Source organism: Talpa occidentalis, unplaced genomic scaffold (genome assembly GCF_014898055.3).
Source record: "Talpa occidentalis isolate TD23 unplaced genomic scaffold, MPIMG_talOcc4v2.1 talOcc4.2, whole genome shotgun sequence".
NCBI lineage: Eukaryota > Metazoa > Chordata > Mammalia > Eulipotyphla > Talpidae > Talpa > Talpa occidentalis.
The window spans coordinates 135,925,381-135,945,067 of NW_023602073.1; the positions used below are offsets into that span (position 1 = coordinate 135,925,381).

The 19,687-nt window shown below is 37.2% G+C and overlaps 1 protein-coding gene across 24 annotated transcripts in view; it reads right to left on the reverse strand.

Annotated features, from left to right (window-relative positions):
- The window catches only part of HIVEP2 (HIVEP zinc finger 2), a 186,721-nt gene that overhangs the window by 68,028 nt on the left and 99,006 nt on the right, over window positions 1-19,687 (reverse strand). For all 24 annotated transcript variants that reach the window (XM_054697877.1, XM_054697886.1, XM_054697892.1 and 21 more), the window contains one exon: window positions 11,031-11,143. The gene's annotated coding sequence lies outside the window, so the exon portion shown is untranslated. The remainder of the gene's footprint in view (window positions 1-11,030; window positions 11,144-19,687) is intronic.

A 19,687-nucleotide genomic window follows, 5' to 3' on the forward strand; every position in this document is an offset into this window, starting at 1 on the left:
TACTTAGTCCCCCTCCATTACAGTCCCATTACATAGTCCCAAACATAATAAACACATTTAATCTATCTTACATTTATCAGAATGAAATAGGCAGATCGTTAGCCAACATTCTTCCATTCCTATCCTGAATGAATAAATGAGTGGATGAATGAATGACCTAGAGATACACAACAGACCAGCTCCTCTCCTCTCCTACAAGACACAGATATAAGATATAGAAAATACATATGCTTCAGAGAACAATTAAAGCTCAAACACATACATTATTTACAAAATAACCTCACAAGGGAAACTTTCATTCTCTCTAGAATCAAAAACAATCCACATAACCATTTCATCCTTTGTCAAATAAATGCTTCCAAATTTCAGTCAAGGCGTTCTTAAATTACGCATAATAAACCTTCAAATTAACATATAGGTTAATTCAAATATTTTCGTGCTTCTACAAAACATGTTAATATGTTCACCAACTCCAAAAACTCAAAATTTACATCTTGACATACTGAAAAGTACTGCCATTTATGCATATATCATTCACTTATGTTTTTTACTTGCTTTGGAAATGAAATCAAGATAAAGAATTTTTAGCTCAGTGTGAAATTTTTGACTATTAAAATAAAGGGAAATACTGCTGCACCTGCCCCAGGTATTCCTGAATACATGTTGAAAAGCAAAGAGAGGAAATAAATGAAGGCCTGTCTCCTCATGCGACATAATCAGTTGAAATTAAAATAGGACAAATCCTGTAAGACACAAACCTGTCAGTCACAGCTGCCAGTTGAAACAAAACTAAGAAATAATAAACATGAGGCAAGGAAGGGTCATAAATTTAAGAAGGGGTAAAGGGCCTCCCTGGTGGTACAGGGGTTAAAGTCTCAGTGCTATTAAGCTATCACCAACCACTGAGACTATTCAATCCCTGGCCAGAGAGCTGACCCACGTGGCACAGCAGACCTCTCCTGTCACACCTGATACTCCCCTCAGCAGTGTATCTCAGTTAATCCACCTGTTCTGTTCCCCGCTCTGTCTCTGGTGACTCATCTCACATACCCCTCCACACACACCTCTGGCCTACACACCAGTTCTTGTATGTGTAAATAAATAAAATAAATCTTGAAAAAATATAATAATAAAATAAAAAGGGGTACAAAGAGAAAGTCTCATGTGGCAAAGGACCCTTTGCTACACTCTCAGATTTACTGTGCCCTAGGAGATGACCCAGATCAGTCACAATGGTCTTTCTTCTATGAGCTTAATTGCTTATTGAAAAGATCTTCATGGTGTTTCCAAAGGCAGAAGATGACCTTACCCATGGGGAATTCATCCTATTTAAGATAGTTACATGTGGGCCTCCTCTGGTGGCGCAGCGGTTGAGCGCTGGGCTACGAGGCTGCCCACAGCCTCTGCAGCACCGGCTCGTTCCCTGGCCACCGGCAAGGGTCCCACCAAAAAAAAAAAAAAAAAAAAAGATATTTACATGTTATACACAACATACTGACCCTACCAATGCCAAGGCCTGAAAAGGCAGGGGAAAAGCAGCATGATGGAGTATCATGCCAATTCATTTTTTTTAAAGGAATGCCAATGTCTATAAATAGGGAAAGTTTGATGAGAACACATGACCTTTTCTGCATGCTCTGAGGGGTCCCACTTTCACTAACCTAAAAATTGAATTTCTCTATTCTATTACGTTGGTCACATTTTAGGGTTCACAATGGCAAGAAATAGCTTTGAGGAGTATAGACAGTGTTATGAAATATAAATGTGCATTCATCAAGTTGTCTATAAAACAGAAAAACTTAGTTATATTGTTTAGTTCCCTGTAAGAAGGATATATTTTATTTTAAATTGTGCCTGCCTTTTCTACTCAGTTATATTTCCTGGTCCCCAGTCTGAGATAAACTAGGAAGTCAGTGAATGCTTTTTGGATGAGTAGTCATATGAATGAATGAATGAATGAATGAACGAATGAATGAATATTGACATAGTCACAATTACCATACTCATATACTTTTATGCCTTAATGGGCTTAAGGAAGTACTCTTCTTCCTTTATTTCACTACTGCTTATAGTTTTCTCCTTTGAAAGCACAGGATAGGGGCCTCCCTGGTGGTGCAAGGGGTTAAGCACCGCACTATGAATCAATCCGCACTATGAATCAATCCGCACTATGAATCAATCCGCAGTCTCTGAAGCACGAGTTCGATCCCCGGCCGGCCAGGGAGCAACCCACATTTCCATTGTAATAATATGGATGCCTCTGAAAATTTTTATTGTGCCCAATTTGCTGTAATAATTTACTTTAAATAAGAACAAAAATCAGGGCCTCCCCTGGTGGCGCAGCGGTTGAGCGCTGGGTTGCGAGGCTGCCTGCAGCCTCTGCGGCACCAGTTCGATCCCCGGCCACCAGTGAGGGTCCCACAAAAATAAAATAAATATAATTGACATAAATTTTATCCCACTACAATTTATAGCAACAGGCTATTTGTCTTAACAAATCTATTTTTTTAATTTTTTTTATTATTACTACTAAAGAGTATATTGTTAATAATATCCTTAATTCCTCCTATAGATTACTGTGTCTCTGCCCTGTTCCCTCGGGTGAAGGTGGCTAAAAATGCCTGTATAAGACTGTCTTTTTGTCTGTTTAATGACACATGAATATCCTGGAGGACAGGAAAGGAACTGGGGCGAGTCTCTGTGTGTGTGTGTGTGTGTGCACGCACGCACATATCTGTGCATCTATGTGTGCACGCACTTCCCTGGATTGTTCTCCTTGGAAATCTCCCTCCACATGGGAAAAGAGCCAAAGGAGAGCCCGAGGACTTCCCTGACCCTGAGCCAAGGGAGTGGCAAATGTACTCACCATAATCAGCTGCTCAAAGAGAAAGAGTGGGAGAGAGGAAGGAGGAAGCAGGCAGGAAGAGGGAAGCTGGGAATAAGCGTGGATGTCTACTTGTGAGAAAATAAGGTAGGAGTCTAACAATTGTTCAATATTTTAAACTTGGCAGCAATGCAGCAGGACTAAAACAGTCTCAAGTGATAACCTCTACAACCAGTCAAGAGCTAAGATCTACTGAGGTTTATATAAACTTGACCATCAAGGAGAGATCATTGAAGTTCATTCTTATTTCTCACTAGACATAATTTAATTATATCTTCAAGGTAATAACTTTTTGAATGTTTTCACCCCTACTGACTGAAAACTCTTCACACACTGTTCCTAATTCTTAAATAGCTAAATACTTTGGCCCTCTCTTAAGTCACAACACAGGTGATAACTTGGCAACATTCATGCTGTTGTATATGCTCACATAGAGCTCATGTTTCAGTTTCTGAATAGAGTACACAAGAACATTCCTCTCCATAAAGTCTTTCCCTGTTAGTTTCTTTGATATTTGCTTCTCTTCCTTTTGTCAGATATACTTCTAACAGCCAAAATGCTCTGGAATCTTCTCTCTGGTCTCTGGTCTCTTCTCAGTTGAAGAGTCTTTTCTTCTATAAACTCTCCCACATTCCCAATGTCAAAATCAATAGCTCCTTCCTTTGCATTCCCATAATCCTTTGTTCCACTCCAGCTATCACACTAGTCATGAACCTGCTTTGGATTTTAGTTCACTGACTATATTTTACATCCCCAGCTAAACTTTCAGCTACTTGGGACAAGAACCATTCTCATTTTTCCTACTATATAAGCAAATGGCAGGTTATCCATAAATGCTGGTTGAATGGAAGCTTTAACTCCTTCTTGTTTCCCACCCCTTAAAGTCAATCTCATGCTTACATCTATACACAATTTAATTATATGTCTCTCCCTTGACTCCTCTTTTGTATCCTTTTTTTTTTAAAGATTTATTTATTCATGCATACAAGAACTGTGGTACAGGCCAGAGGTGTGAGGGGTGAGAAGATTCACCAGAGACAGAGTGGGGAACAGAACAGGCAGATCGACTGAAATACACTGCTGAGGGGAGCAGTGGGGGAGTCAGGAGATGTCTGCTGCGCCATGTGGGTTGCTCCCTGGCTGGGGATCGAACACATGATGCAGTGGCTGCAGACAGCCTCATAGGTTGTGTCTTAACCCCTTGCGCCACCAGGGAAGCCCTCCTTTTTTGTATTCTTATGATAACTACTGAACTTTAGAACCTTATTACCTCTCCTGGAGACCCATCCCAATAGCATCCTAACATGTTTATCTTCAGGTCTTCTACCTCTTATCTGTGAAGTAAGGTGAGTTGAAGTACATTTCAAAAATACAATTGTCATGTTACTTGTTAGCTCAAAAGTGGGTACTCTCTAAGGTCTACCAAGCTGATGTTTCAACTGCACATGGCAGGCCTGCTATACTCTCTAGGTCTCTTGCTACTCCTTTTTTTGTGTGTTTCCTCTTCACTTACCCAGTCTGGTATTCTGAGCACACCAGGTTACTTTTCATTCCATGCAACACCCACATTACCCATGCCACCTCTCTGCTGTGCGAATGTAATTCTCTCCACCTGTCAAAATCTTGCCCATCTTTGGGGACTTTCTCAGGAAACAATTTCTGATCCCCAAGTTTTTTCCCCCATATAACCACAAGAAAGCTCAGATAATTTCTTTCTCCTCTAGATTTGCAACACACTTTATTTCTACATCTCTGTGGGAAATACTGAAACTTTCTTATGTCCAAGGCAGGTATGTACTAGTCTTATCTTTCTTTTAGGTTTATATACAACTTGATACTTAAATTGCCGACTTAATCATCATTGTATTCCTCCAACCATCAGAACACTAAATTACATATGGCTGAAATGCCATAAATATTCATTGAATTTAACTGAACTAAAGCTTTTACAAATAGCCAAAAAAGCTCAGGTTCCATGGAAGAAGAAAAGGGGCTCACGCCAACTTAGTGCTGGCATCTGTGATGATTGGTGTTCTCAAAATTTCCACTTAAGGCTGATGACAGAATCAAGTTCTGCTATAGTCAATGAATAATTTATTTGTGCACAAATCATTCTGTTAATGGAAATCTTTTTATGGCTCAAGATCTAAAATATATTTACTTCCCTATAGTTATTAAATGTTTGCTTTAATCACTAGTACATAAGGCAATGACAAATGATAATTACAGGATCATTATATATGCTCTTAAAATGATTTAATCAAGAGTACCTCTTCTGAAATTCAAAGACTCTGTTGATGGAATTGGGGGTGGATTACAATGGGCCCAGCCAACTCACTGCTACCATCAAATTTAAGAACCTAGAAGATTCTGTTGTTAGAAATACCACCAGCTGCAAAAGAAATGTTAGAGTCAAACAGCTAATTCTTTTGATTTAAGTGCTCTAGAGAAAATTCCCCTGCTTTCTTGAGCTAGACAGCCTTAGTTGAATACATCATAGCAAAAGAAGTGAGTGTGTGTTAGTGCATTCCAGAGACTTCCCAGCCTGCCAAAAAATGTTCCTTTGCTGTGCTATTTCAGCAAGTCGTGAGATGACAATAATCATGCTCCTCAAAAGGAAAAGATAGCTATTTTTCCTCTATGTTTTTATTTTAGGAGGCTGAGAGGCACACTTCTGGCTGCTACAAGCACTCTGACAAGTACACATGTTCCCAAGGAGGTGAATTTGTGGGGGATTTTGGCAGGGGCAAGGTTGAGAATCCAAAAACCATCCAGAGCTCCTGGGAAATATTTCAGGAGCTGGAAGAATAGCAAAATGAGGAGTAATATTCAAGTCTTATACAGAGAATTTCCAACTATAAATCCTCATGGAAAAAAGAAGGGTCAAGTAATATAAACATTATCTAGTTTGATCTTAAGCTCAACTGATACAGAGTCAAATTCATTGTCATCCTATCATCCTACTATCAAACCAGCTTCTCTCTTCACTTCCCTTTTTCTATTAAAAGTAATATTCAAACTTCCAGGCTCAATCCCTAACAACTTCCTCCTGCTCTCCACCCCCAGAGTACACACACATAAATGCAGACACACACACACACAATCAGCAGTCCTACATGGCTTCTTGTACACTGTCTCTCATATTGTCTATGTACTGTCAATTTTTTTTAAAGATTTATTTTTATTTATTTATGCATACAAGAACTGGAGTGTAGGCCAGAGGTGTGGGGGGCAGGCATGAAGGGACTCACCAGAGACAGAGTGGGGAGCAGAACAGGCAGATCGACTGAAATACACTGCTGAGGGGAGCAGAGGGGGAGACAGGGGAGGTCTGCTGCTCCATGTGGGTCACCTCCTTGGCTGGGGATCGAACTCATATCACAGTTGCTGGTGATAGCTTGATAGCTCTGAGACTTAACCCGAGACTTGGCACCACCAAGGTGGCCTGGCCTGTCATTCTTATTGTTACCACTCCAAGCAGGTCCTCAGCACCTATCCATCCTCCCACAGCACAGAGTTAGGAGACCAAACAGGTACTCTAGGTCCACCTGGCAAATTCCCAAAGGACAGGTCTGGGCATGGTGCCAGGTGAATGGGATCCAGGGGTGATTATACTAGAGGCACTAATGTGAAGAACTGTAAGGAGAGTTTTAAGGAAAATAATTTGACCTGAAAGTATTCACATGGGCGCCATGATGCAAAACCCAAGAAGTGAGGAACTGAGGAAGCAACTGGATGAGGTTAAGTGAGAATTCCCTGAACCTGGATTCAAGTGTTCTCTCAAGTTTTCTCAGCTGTGCCGTCATATGTGATGTGAGTGTGGGAGGAGATATAAAGGGCACAACATGAGGTGACAGCTCTGTGTGAATTAATCTAAGTGCTTCCTAAGTGGCTTTTGTACTTTCAGGGACACTAGCGCCCACTCACCCCACCCTTACCTCTACCCCCACGCCATCCAGCACAATCTGCCCGATTCAGCTCCTTAAAGTGCAGCTCCAATTGCATCACTCTTGTGCTCAAAATTTTCTGGGGCTTCCCACCACCACAGGCCAAGTTCAATGGACACCTTCAGCCCTGATGGGGAAGACCGCTGTGTTCCCCATTCACACCTCTATGTCCCAGAAAGTCTCTATGTCCCGGAAACACAGTTTATTTTATCTCAGTAAATATTTTCAGAGGTCAGTTGTTTTGTTCCTATGGTCAAGAAAAGGACAATAAAACTTCCTTGTCCGGGGAATATAGGGATCTTTGCTTTGCTTTGTTTAATGGGTAAGGGGACTGTTGCTACTTTACTTTAAGAAGAACTTTTTTGTATTCAAAAAGATCACTAAAAACATATAATTTTGTTCTTATGGCTTTGATTTGGATATTGAATAAGTATCAGAACTGTTGAATCATCACACTATTATGGTTAAAATTAAATCTGTGCCCAGGTATCAATTTGCCTTCCCCAAGATGAATTTTTATTACATGCAATAAATATTTATTGAATATCTACTAAATTTTTAATCACCATTTTCTATTCTAGACTGAAGAACACCAACAAAATGCATAATCTTTGTCCTAAAGCAGATTATGGTGTGGCATGTGAAATTAAAAAAAATCTCAAATAAATCATGTTAGTAAAAAGCACAAGTACAAAATACAATAACCGACATGAGAGAAGTAAAATGTATTAGGGGAGTTCAGAAAGAAGATGAGACAAAACAAGAAGATATCTAACTGGGTGATTTTTTTCAAATATCCAATTTAGTTACTTTATAGTAAAAATGCTAACTTTCCAGGGAATCAGAATTCCAAAGACCATTTTCAATTTATAAGGATGTTGCCTGGAGTTGATGAAATTCTCAGAGCAGGGCCAGTGATGGAATGAACTTAAGAGCATCATCAAGGAGGGCGTTGCCTCCAAGAGTCCCTAAAATTATGAGATCCGATTCTTTCTCAAAACCCCAGCATGGCTGCTATTTCTTTCATACAAATCATACTAACCACATCCATAAAATTTTGATATCTGAACATTGCAGGTCAGATGAATGAATGATCTGGCACAGCAATAATGGCATACTATCAGAAGCTGGGAGAACCACAGTTGAATTCTGGTTCTATGATTCCCTAGTGCTGTGATCCCCTGAGTCGCTGTTTCCTCATACACAAACCGTGAGGAATGTTCTACATAACAGTTACTGTCTTAAATGAGATAATGTAACATGGAGGCAATTTGTAAACTCTAAAGCATGACACAAATGGTAATTCAGCTTGTCATGGAAACAAGATACATGATCACTATGCTCTTTGGTATAGATTTAGTGTGGAGATGAAGGAAGAAGTTTCCCCACACAACCATCTAGTAAGGGAAAAGGAAGATAGGAAAAAGGATAGGCAGAAGGAAACACGTTAAAATTGGATAAAAGCAACCCTCAGTCACCTTTTCAGGTGGCTACAGAACACTCCTGAAACAAAAGGTGCTTTGTTCATAGTACTGGTTTAGCTAATGCTTGATAGCTGAAGGCTGAATAAATGAATGAGCAAGTAGATGAATGAATAAAGGTATAAATGAGTCAAGTGCTAAAAAACAAAGCCAAAAATGTTAAGTTGTGTGGAAGAAGTAAGATGATGATTTTTGAAAAACAAAACCATATAACCCAAGAAGTTGACAGTCATGGGGTCTACTCACAGTCTCTAAGGGCAAAACTAGCAGCAGTCCCAGTAAGTGGAGCAGGGGAGCCTACAGATACACATCACATTGGTAATTTTCAGTCTAACATGCTAGGTAGGTAACCTCCTCAGTTACCTTAAAACACAACGATACGTACAGAAGAGCTGTACACATCTGAAAAACTATAAAAATGACCCTGGTGCATTTTGAAAGCCACAACACATTGAAACTTCTAAGGTTTGCGCTGAATTATGTTTGATAGGGGGAAAAGTTAAAGCAAACCCATAGAGAGCAGACAGCAGACCTAATCTGCAACTTTATCATATCTTTGAACGAACTACTAAAATGTGTCCCAATAGAATGATTAAACATTTTCCTTAATTTTATTTGCCATATTGGTGTAAGTAATGATAAAAAAGAAAAAAAGAAAAAACATGTAAAGTCATATCAGAGAAGAAAGGAACAGATGGGTGAATGAAAAATGAATCTGGGGAAATCACAAAATACTGAAGATTCCATAGAAAATAGAATTACGTGTTTTGGATTGCCTAACGTAAAGTAAGATTTCAATAACTTCTGACTCTGAAATTACCTAACGATACAATGCCAGTGTAATTCTCAGCAAATTTACTGTTCTGAAAGTTGATTTTATCAAATTTATACAGGCTCCTGATTTCACTTTAAAAAGTTTAAGCACCCTTATAGCACAGAACCTGACTCAGGACAAGCCCAGTGAATATGAATAATTTTCACCTTTGTCCACTTACATAATTCTTACACAGTTACATCCAATATAATGAGTAAATCTGAGTGTGGTTAAAGGTCCATAGTCCAGCTAATACCATAGAATGAATGAATGTCAAGATCAATCAAAAGCATTGGCTACTTAAAGGAAAATGGCAGGCTGTGAAAAGCAACATTATTGTAAAGATCAAATAATTTGCATTTAGTCTCCTTTACAAAAAGAAGATCATTATAATGGTGAAGGTTTTCCTCCTCAACTTGGAAACTATTTTCTATTTGCTATTAATTTGGGGGTGAGGATATTAGAACATTTTTAAAATTTGTTATTTAGAGAAGAAAAATCATCACTTGAGTTAACAGGCAGACGAGGGTCACAGATAAAGCCACCTAGAGGTAGCTTAATCCTCACACAATGTTATGAAGTAAGTAGCATCCTTGTTTAACTAAAAAAAAATAATTATTTTAAACACAGTCACACCAATGAGCTGATTTAACTAAAGATATCCAGGAATTACAGTGCCATGATGAAGGAGAAGTTCAGCTGCATTCAACGTCAAGCCACTTTCATCCTCAGGAAACACTCTAAGACAGTCTGTTAACCACACTTTAAATCAGGCCCACCAACCAATATTTAACTCTAACACTCTAGGATGAGTTGGGAATAATTGTAAAAGCTAACCTTGTGAGTGGTGGAAAATTAAATGTGGCAGACAAAGACACTTAAGTTAGTGGTTCTGAGTATTAATTTTCATCATCTAACATCTATTATAGCTATTGAAGAAATTAAGCCTTTGCTTTTGAAACTTTTTAACATTTCTCTTCCTGATAGGTTTTTCTTCTAAGTGCTTTCTGTCCCTTTAATTATCCCCTAACAATGCAAGGTGCCCCTAACAATGCAAGTTGCCGGGAATCTTTTCATTTTGCCTGTAAGTCTCGTGACCAAACATCTTGTGACCTAGACTAGGAATACAACTTTTTTTCCATATTCTCTGTTACTGTCTAAAGAGTTAATTAAAGCATGAGTTTGCCTGGATTTAAAAAAAAAAAAATACCAAATCCTAAAATCAGTATCATTTGGATTTCTGATGCCAAAAATCTGTTTGACAGAGACAGGCTTTACTATACTGACATTTTAACAGTAGCCAAAGTCCTGTTCCCACTAAATTCTGTCTTGGCAACACAAATAATTTGTTAAAAGCCTAAATTCCTCCTGGTTAAGAGTTTTCTACCTCAAGAGTTTTCTGAAGTAACACAGTGCTGAAAGGAAGTTGAATATTTAGGTTTCTATTCTTATTACACAGAAATCAAACTTCATAGAAAATGAAAACTTTTTTAATGGGGAGAATTATTAATTTGCTTTAAATGTTCATTATACCTTAGATTTTAATTTGATACAAGAGTATGATTATAAATAAATATCTCACTAAAAAGTTAAATCTAATATTCTCACATTATTTAAAGATTGTAACTAGCAAACAAACATTCTAATCGAAATAAAAGGACCTGGTTTCAAGCTACAAGTGACAATATTTTTAATTCCATCATTCTAATCAGGAAAGTTCAAGAGATGCAATAAAGACTTACAAACATGTTCATCTAGATAATATCTAGACATCTTTCACAGATTTGAGGACCACTTATTTATCATTCCTGTCAAAATTTCACACAAAACTTACTGTTGGGATTGAGAGATCTTTTAAATAATTTTTAAATTAAGTCATGTAAAAAACACTTGACTCAACTTACCCAGAAGCTGAATATTAAGGAATTGGCAACAGCGTGTTCCAACCAAATCAGTGCACTTAATTCTTCAAGTAGATCTGATTGCCATCATCTTTTAAAAATTTCAACGATTCCACCTAATGGGGAAAGAAAAAAAAATAGTATTTAAATCACAGCAGTATTATATGATCTATATGTTAACATGGAAATCAAATCAAGATTATTATTTTATCTTCTAATTTACTGTGCTACTTGAAACTACAAACAATAAAAGCATCTGGTAAATATATTAAATTTTCCAGTTTGAGGTAAAATGAATGTTCAAGCATAGAGAAACAATAAAATAACACAACAAAGTGTGAGACCAGGAGAGTTTATATTCAGTACTGATTGGCACATGGAAATGACAGCTATGTCATTAAGATACTTAAAATTAGAGATAAGAAGAAGATGCGAATGTTGGCTTTGTGATTCTACTCACTGATTCTCGCTAATTTACTGATGCAATGAAATGGGCAGGTTGCAGTTCCTTAAAGCTATTAAGGCCTGGCTATTTATGACCTCTGTTGAGGAATATAAACTAATAACTAGATAGATCTTTCTGGAAAGAAGTCACTAGCATGAATTTCCAGATCAATCTTAGAAGTTATATTCTGTCTCCCACAGAAAGTATTCACCAAAGCCCTCATAAACAGCTTAATTACAGTTTATAAATAATATCAGCTAATCCATTTTACCTGCAGACATGAAGCCCAAATATTAAATTACAATCTCATTTCAAAGAGAAAGCTGGAGAGAAAGCAGTTATATCTCAACTGGCAAGAGGCTGATATAAATGGGATGCTGTGGGAGAAGCAGAAATTTGGACAGCATCCAACTATTCCAGACTTAGGTCTCTCCTGGGTAGATTTAGTATGTTTTAAAGTTCCAGAACATCAAACACAACCATATTCAAACAAAAGTTCAATAAACTCTTCCAAAGTCTTAAATATGTAATTTTTATTATGCAATCTGGAATTAGCCACATATTGTAACTCCCACACCCCCACTACACATACTAGTGAAATTGATGATTTATCTTATTTTTTAAATGTTGAAATAGATGTTATCCAGTATTAGAAGGTAGATGCTAAAAAAAAAACCTCAAAGCAAACACATAACAGAAAACAAATAGCCATAATTACACATATTAAGTAGAAATCCACAGTAGTAATGAGGAATATGGTTTTACTTCCAAGACAACCTATGTCTTTCTTCTAGTCTTAGTTTATTCAAGAAATAATTTTCTTAGAAACTCATTTGGATATGGTCTCAAAAGACATCTTTTACAGAGATAAATAGTCTTAATTATTTTTCTAGGGTTCTTGCCACAAATACGACAAATGTCAAGTGGTTTGGTTATTTTAAATAACACTGGATCAATGAATGTTGACCTCAACATAATAAACTGCGAAAAAGCACACTACATATCATTTTTCACATTTAAATATCTAAAGCTGTGAAAATTGTTTGAATTTTTCCAGGTACTTTATGAGAGTTATAAAGGTTCTTTCAAATTATATTGGTGACTAATTTCATAATATCATTCCATAATTCTTGCCATGGTGATTTCTGTGTTAGTGCACTGTTCAGAAATTCTTTTTGTTAGTCTCCAAGAAAAGAGTGAGGGCACAACCATTCCGGATGCAGAAGGACCTTGAAGACTCCTACAGATCCTTTCTCTCTGATTTTTCACTGTGTAATGGGCAAGTGATCTTTTCAAAAGTCTAGATCTGCCATCCTTTTTGTACTCGTTCACTTCTCAGGTAGAGCACTGTGTTCTTAAATTATGCAGGTCTCTTCTAATTTCTTGAGTGTGACCAAATCATTTAAGTCAGTATCTTAAAAGATTTTTTTCACCAATATAAAGGAATTGTACTCTAGTTTCAATCTAAAGATGCTTACTTGAGTAGCCAGGGATTTCAATTACTTAGGACTTTTCCAGCAATATTATGAGCCTTTCATAGTAAACTTCAGAAGCAGTAAGTAAAAATATATTAGCCACCTATAAAGATGAGTCAGTTAAATGACTGCCCCTAATCAGCATAAAAAAATTACAGATTGGTTGTCTCTGAAATAGGCAAGCCTCATGTGTGCAGACCCTGCAAACCACAATGCAACATTTTTTAGAAAAGTTTGTTTCCTTAGAAGTGAATCACCCTGAGTTGGGATAGTAGCTCTCCTACAAGTTCTATGCCCCCAGTAGTCCCACACTAAAACAGCTTTATAATCTGATAAAACAGATGGATCTGTTTGTTTGTTTTTTTCTTTTTGCCTACCTCACCATACTAGGAGATAAAATAAAAAGCCACCTCAGTTAGTGGTGGTTGGGCTCCACCAGAAAAACTAAATACATCTGAAATTTATATTTTGGTCAGTTACATGGTCTAAACAATGAAAGGATTCATCATTAGCTAATATTTGATCATGCTTATCACCAACTGGTCCACTTCAGTTATTAACATGTAATAAACCATGTGTCCCATAATGGTGGACATGAGTAACTTCCTACAGCTGAATACTTTACCCCATGTGGTATACAGAAACCAGGCTCCCTGAGTTGACAGGGTCACTCCCTGGGAGCATTGTAGCTGTCTGTACCTGTTACCACAGTGACCACAGTAAATTAGCTCTTTTCAGAGTACTTCCCAATAGAAAATGGGTATCTTGGAGTAAGTTTGTGAATGATGATGTCTTTATAGCCCTAAACTAATTCTTAGTGGTCATCAAACACTCTGTTTATTAAGAATGAGACCAAAGCCCAGAAGGTCACCATCACTTGCCCAAGGTCATATACCTAGAAGGTGACTGCATGACTAACATTGCACTAGTCTTTCCTTTACATCACACAGTTCAGAGGTTTATTCAGCACCAACAATGTTAAAGATGTTTTTCAGTCTAAGAAGTAAGTGAGAAAGAAAACGAATGTGAAATAAGTGTGAAAAGACCCACAAAGATGATACTGTCTTTGCCATGGCTACAATCAACTTGCCTCTTTGCAAATCTAATGCAAAACGGGCCAAGGAGAATAAGGAAACTAGAAATACCTTAAGTTTGTTACACACCCAAGACAGCTCGGCATATTTGGCAGAATCCCAAAGTCACATTTGGAAAGCAGTGCCCTAACAGCCAGAGTCAGTCCAGCTGCCCTACTTAGTCATTTGTATTATTTTTCCTTACAAATGCATGACATCATTGAAGACATTTTTAACCAGAGAAATACCCTTAATCCTCCCACCTGAACACAATTATTTTCACATATTTAAAATTTTAATCTAGTATTTATTTGCCCTAAGTGAGTATATTCTCACAGATGCTCTCTGCTGCTGATAATTATGCATTCTAATTTTTTATTTATAATTTCATAAACACATTCTAAATTTCCATGTAATTCACTGTCTAATTTTTTTACTCATCATAGAGTCATTTCCTTAATCATTTTTACATGTGAGAACATTTCAGACGTTCTCATTTGTTTTTAACACAAGTGGCATTGTTTTTTTTATTCTCTTAAAACACTAATAGAAATAGGATTAGAAATAGGATTGTTAAATCCAAGGGTATGAATATTTTTATGCACTTCATATTTACAACCATATTAATGTCAAGAGATTGAAATTACTGACAAAGTCAATGAGAATATATGAGGATTCCATTTTCACCAAACTTCCTCATCAACATATGTGATTAAATATTTTTGGTAGTTTATTTAATGTAAAATGGCACATTTGGATTGCTTTTTTTTTTTAATGGTAATCATAATTACTCTCCCATTTAACAGTAATTGTTTAGTTTTTTATCTTTAATATAAAAATTAGCTATAGACTATAACTACATTTAGGTCATATTTTTTCTTATGAATTTGAATAGCTCTTTAATATGATGTATATATTAACTTTTCTATAAATTGTTTTTAAGTTTATTTTTAGATATTTAGCCACTTAATATATCCAGCATATATTTGGATCTATAGCATAAGGTACATATTCAAATTTTTTTTTTAAAGATTTATTTATTTATACATACGTACAACACTGGGTACAGTCAGAAGCACGGGAGGGTGAGAGAATTCACCAGAGTCAGAGCCGGGAGCAGAGCAGGCAGAAGGACCGAAGTACACTGCTGAGGGGAGCAGCGGGTGGCAGGAGAGGTCTGCGCGCCATGTGGGACCCTCCTCCAGTGGCCAGGGAGCAGCCGGGGATCGAACCGGTGTCGCAAAGGCTGCGGGCAGCTTTGCAACCCAGCGCTCAACCGCTGCGCCACCGGGGAGGCCCCATATTCAAATATTTTTGACAAATTACAGGTTATCCACAATACTATTCATTAAGTTTGCTATTTTATAGTTAATGTGTATATTATATTATAAGGATCTATTTCTGAATTATCTGTTTTGTTACATTGCTCTACCTATTTTTAATGAAACATTTGTTCAAACTGAATAAGTACTATGTGACTGGTACGGTGTTATGTGCTTTTTCATGTGCTTTACCACATGGACTTGGGTGATGCATGTTAGGCAGTTTTTACTACTATTGTTTTGTAATATATTTGAATCCAGAGTAGGGCTAGATTTTACTCTTTGTTCTCTTCAAATATTCCTTGGTATTTTCCTACATACATATATACTGCAAAATTCTCACCCATTTTTTCTAGATCATACTTTTGAATTAAATGTTTTGCTGACCCTTTATATACTGCCATACCCAGAATACTCCCTGTTAAGAGTTCAATTAGAACTGTATAGAATCACACACAAAAGCATCTTATTAACATTTTGTTTCCCCATGTAAAAACCAAAAGCCATAGTACATTGTAATGCATCTCTGAATTCTTACATTTCAACTTTCATGTCCAATAGCATTTACTTTGGTACATGTCACCTTGTTCTCTCTTTGCTCATCTTTACTTCACTTGCTTGGAAATACCTCATTCTTTAAGTTCAGCAACTAAATAGTGTTAATTCCTCACAAGGTCTCCTGACTAACACCCTGTACTTTATCTTTAATTTTAATCAGAAGACAAATATTTTAAGTCCTACCTTTGATAAAACATCTTAATGACCGCAACAAAAATGAAATTAGGGCCTCCCTGGTGGTTCAGGGGTTCAAGTCTCAGTGCTATCAAGCTATAGCCAGCCATTGCAGCATGCATTCGATCTGGCCAGGGGGCTAACCCACATGGCACAGCAGACCTCTCCTGTCTCGCCTGCTGTTCCCCTCAGCAGTGTATTTCTGTTGATCTGCCTGTTCTGCTCCCCACTCTGTCGCTGGTGAATCTTCTCACCTCTGAACTTCTGGCCTAGACCTCAGTTCTTGCATGCATAAATAAATAAATCTTTTTTTAAAAATGAAATTAAACTGTAGGTACATAAGACAACCACCACAAAATAATATCCTGTGAAACCACTTTACTTTCCTATTTTTTTTACAAAGCAAAAGCCCAGAGTTCATTTAAAACATAACTGGGTGACTCAGATGACCTACCACCCTTCTTTCTTCCCTCCATCTCAACCAATGTCTTTTATCTCCTACCTTTGAAATGAGTTTGTATTCAAAGATAGAGAAAAAGTGACAGAAAAATCAATTAAGATTAAAATATTTTAAACTTTTATTTTACTAAGAATCTACATATTATTGTTCATGTTTATTTTTAAATCCATGAATTATCTCCCTTGATTTAACAAAACTAGAAAGTTTCAAAGAATCTTATATTTTAGGAAACTTATGTGGTACATGAGGAATTCTAGGCACTATGGTGAGAGGAAAAGAAGGAGCAAAAGGAGGAATAGAGGGGTAGGGATCAGACAATCGGTGGGAAGGGGAGCAAATAAGACCAGAAGTGGTTTTCCACACACATGTTGAAAGTCACACTGTGTCAGGCTGAGTGAAAGCATGGGTGATGTGCTTCTCCACTTTCCTAAAGAAAGAAACACGCAGAAAATGTGGCAAATATTTCATCTAAACCTTGTTTCCTGAAAGACTGCAAGATGCCCACAAATTTTCTTTCCCAGAGTTCAAAATAGCATGCTGAGTGGGTGTCAGCACTTCAAGTGCAAAAAAAAAAAGGTAACTAAGGAAAAGGAAATCATACTTTTTGCTCCTCAGTTTGAGAATTTTAAAGAAGCCATTTAAAGGCATTTTAATGATTAAAAAAAAGGGGGGGGGGGATTTTATGATTGGATCTTGTGGTTTTCTTGAATCAGATTGCAAATAGTCCTGAGGATTTCAATGGAGTTCTCTGATCGCTTTTAAATGTTATCATTTTTCTATATCATTACTATATTCACAACCTAATTGTTACAGTAAGAGCAGGCAGTTTCACTCAGCAACAGATACCTAAGTCACAGGAATGAATTAAAGGCCAAAGGAAGAGCAAGGATTCCTGGGGTCTCTCTTTAACCCACCCTGGGAAAAGGACCTTCCTCAACACCACTTTTAAACCTAAACATGAATATAAATCATCTAAGGAGCTGATTTAAATGTAGATTAAATGTCCAACTAGCTAAAATTCCTTGGCCAGAAGTCTAGACTTTGAGAAGCTAGGTTCTAATATCTAACAAAGGTTTACTAACCACCAGACAACAGAAATAAAAAGCAAGCAATTAAGAAGAATGTGTGCAATGCCGTTAACACTGGACTAGCTGCTTTAGGAGATAATGAAGTACAAAATAGTCCCCGAGTCAACACACACACTTTTCAAAACATTTAATGCTAAATGATAAACTGCATAATGATTCTAACAATTATAGGAGTTGAGAACAGGAAGGATTTTGTAGGGGCTACAATAGAGGCAAATGATTTCACAGAGCAGCTCAGATTTAATCAGGTTTTGCTACCAAATTTGGGGGATGCAGATACAGAAAGAGGAGAGGACCAAAAAAGACAATTCTAGAAAGGATCACTTGGAATTCCAATAAGAGAAAACTATGGTGCACCTGCTTTGAGGTATAGGTATTATTATTTGAAATTTTAACCAAGCTAAGGGAACTTTTGACTTTGCTTAAAATTTGGAGGTTTAAAAATTATAATGCTTTTCTAGAACAGTAAAAATAAGGGGCAGTCTTGCTTTAATTTTATGCAAATTTTCACCACTGGCACCAGCAACAGTGTTATTAATGACATTTTAGGTTTAAGCCTGATAACACAAAATTATCACTTTTGTGCATACAGTTATGCATATGCATGCTGCTGATTAGCATATGTCTTTAATGATTAACAATTTCAACAGCATTAAAATATATCTTTTCACTATAATATAATTAATAATCTTCTGGTACTTAGTTTGAATTTTACTTTTGTTATTAATAAAATCACTTTCTTTTCCTCCTTTGAGATGCTTCTGGATGGCACATACCCACACAACACCCTCAGCTCCAGCCTTATTCTTCCTTTTCCTCCCACACTGGCTGACAACAGGAAGAAAACACATGCAGAAACAGAGTGAAATTATTAATGAATTATACCTTAGCTTTTTTTTAATCTCCTTAGAGTTTTTTCAGCCAACCCACCATAGGTTTGCGATCATGCCCAATGGATTCAACAGAAAAAGGAAAAGAGGACTGTTGCCAAGGTCAGAATAACATGAAAATTCAATCTCTAAACTTGCTTCAACTGAAACAATTCTAGGGAGACGAGGTATCTGGCAGCTGCAAAACGGAAGGGAAGAATGAGAACTACAATCAGTACATTTTAGCCAGCAAACTCACTGAGTTCCAGTTGTAACTTTTGAACGACCAGCTCATCACCTTATTGTAAGCAGTAAGAAATGATATATATAGAAATCTGGCAAATGCTACCCTTCCTATTCTTATACATGCCACAAATATGGTTTAATCACAGCTATGGTTCCTTCCATGTTCCTGTCTGACAACACTTCCCTGTGTTTTCTGGAATAAGGAATTTAGGCAACAGATTATGGCACAATTCTGCAGTTTCAAAGCATGTGGATTTGAATGTTACAAGATATCTCCATCCCAGAGCTGTGCTAAATCAAATTCTAATATTCAAGATGTACCAGAGGAGTTATCTGCTCACCCAACTAACACACATACACACTCACACACACACACACACACACACACACACACACGGATTAATTAATGACAAGAAAAAGAGATTTATATGAGCTTGCTAAATTGTCAAATTGTCACCCATGAATGGCTGCAGAGAACTAAATAGAATGCAAACCGGCACGCCCTAAAAAGTCTGTGAAGTTTGTCATCTACAAATCTCTTCCCCTTTCTATTCTGAACCCTATTCAGGTGTCCTCCCTAACTAGGTCATAGGATCTTGCAGGCTGCACTCCCCCACCTACTGCAAAAAGAACTAGCAACCTTTTTCATACCCGGCTGCCAGAAACATAATGTGTTCTTCTTAGAAAAAGAATTTGCTTTATGAAAACAAACTAAAAGATCTTGGGACATTCTACAACTTAATGCAAAGGAAAAAATAATGGCTGGTAAAGAGACATATCTGGGGAGTGGGCTTTACTAGAACAGAGCAGGAAACTGGCCCTCTGTGAGCTATGCTACCACTAATTCTGTCAAGCTACAGTGCAAGCTACTGTGTCATCTAAAGTAGAACAAGACATGGGCCGCTTTCAGTTCTCTGAGGCAATTTTTATTTGAATCACATTGGCCCTTC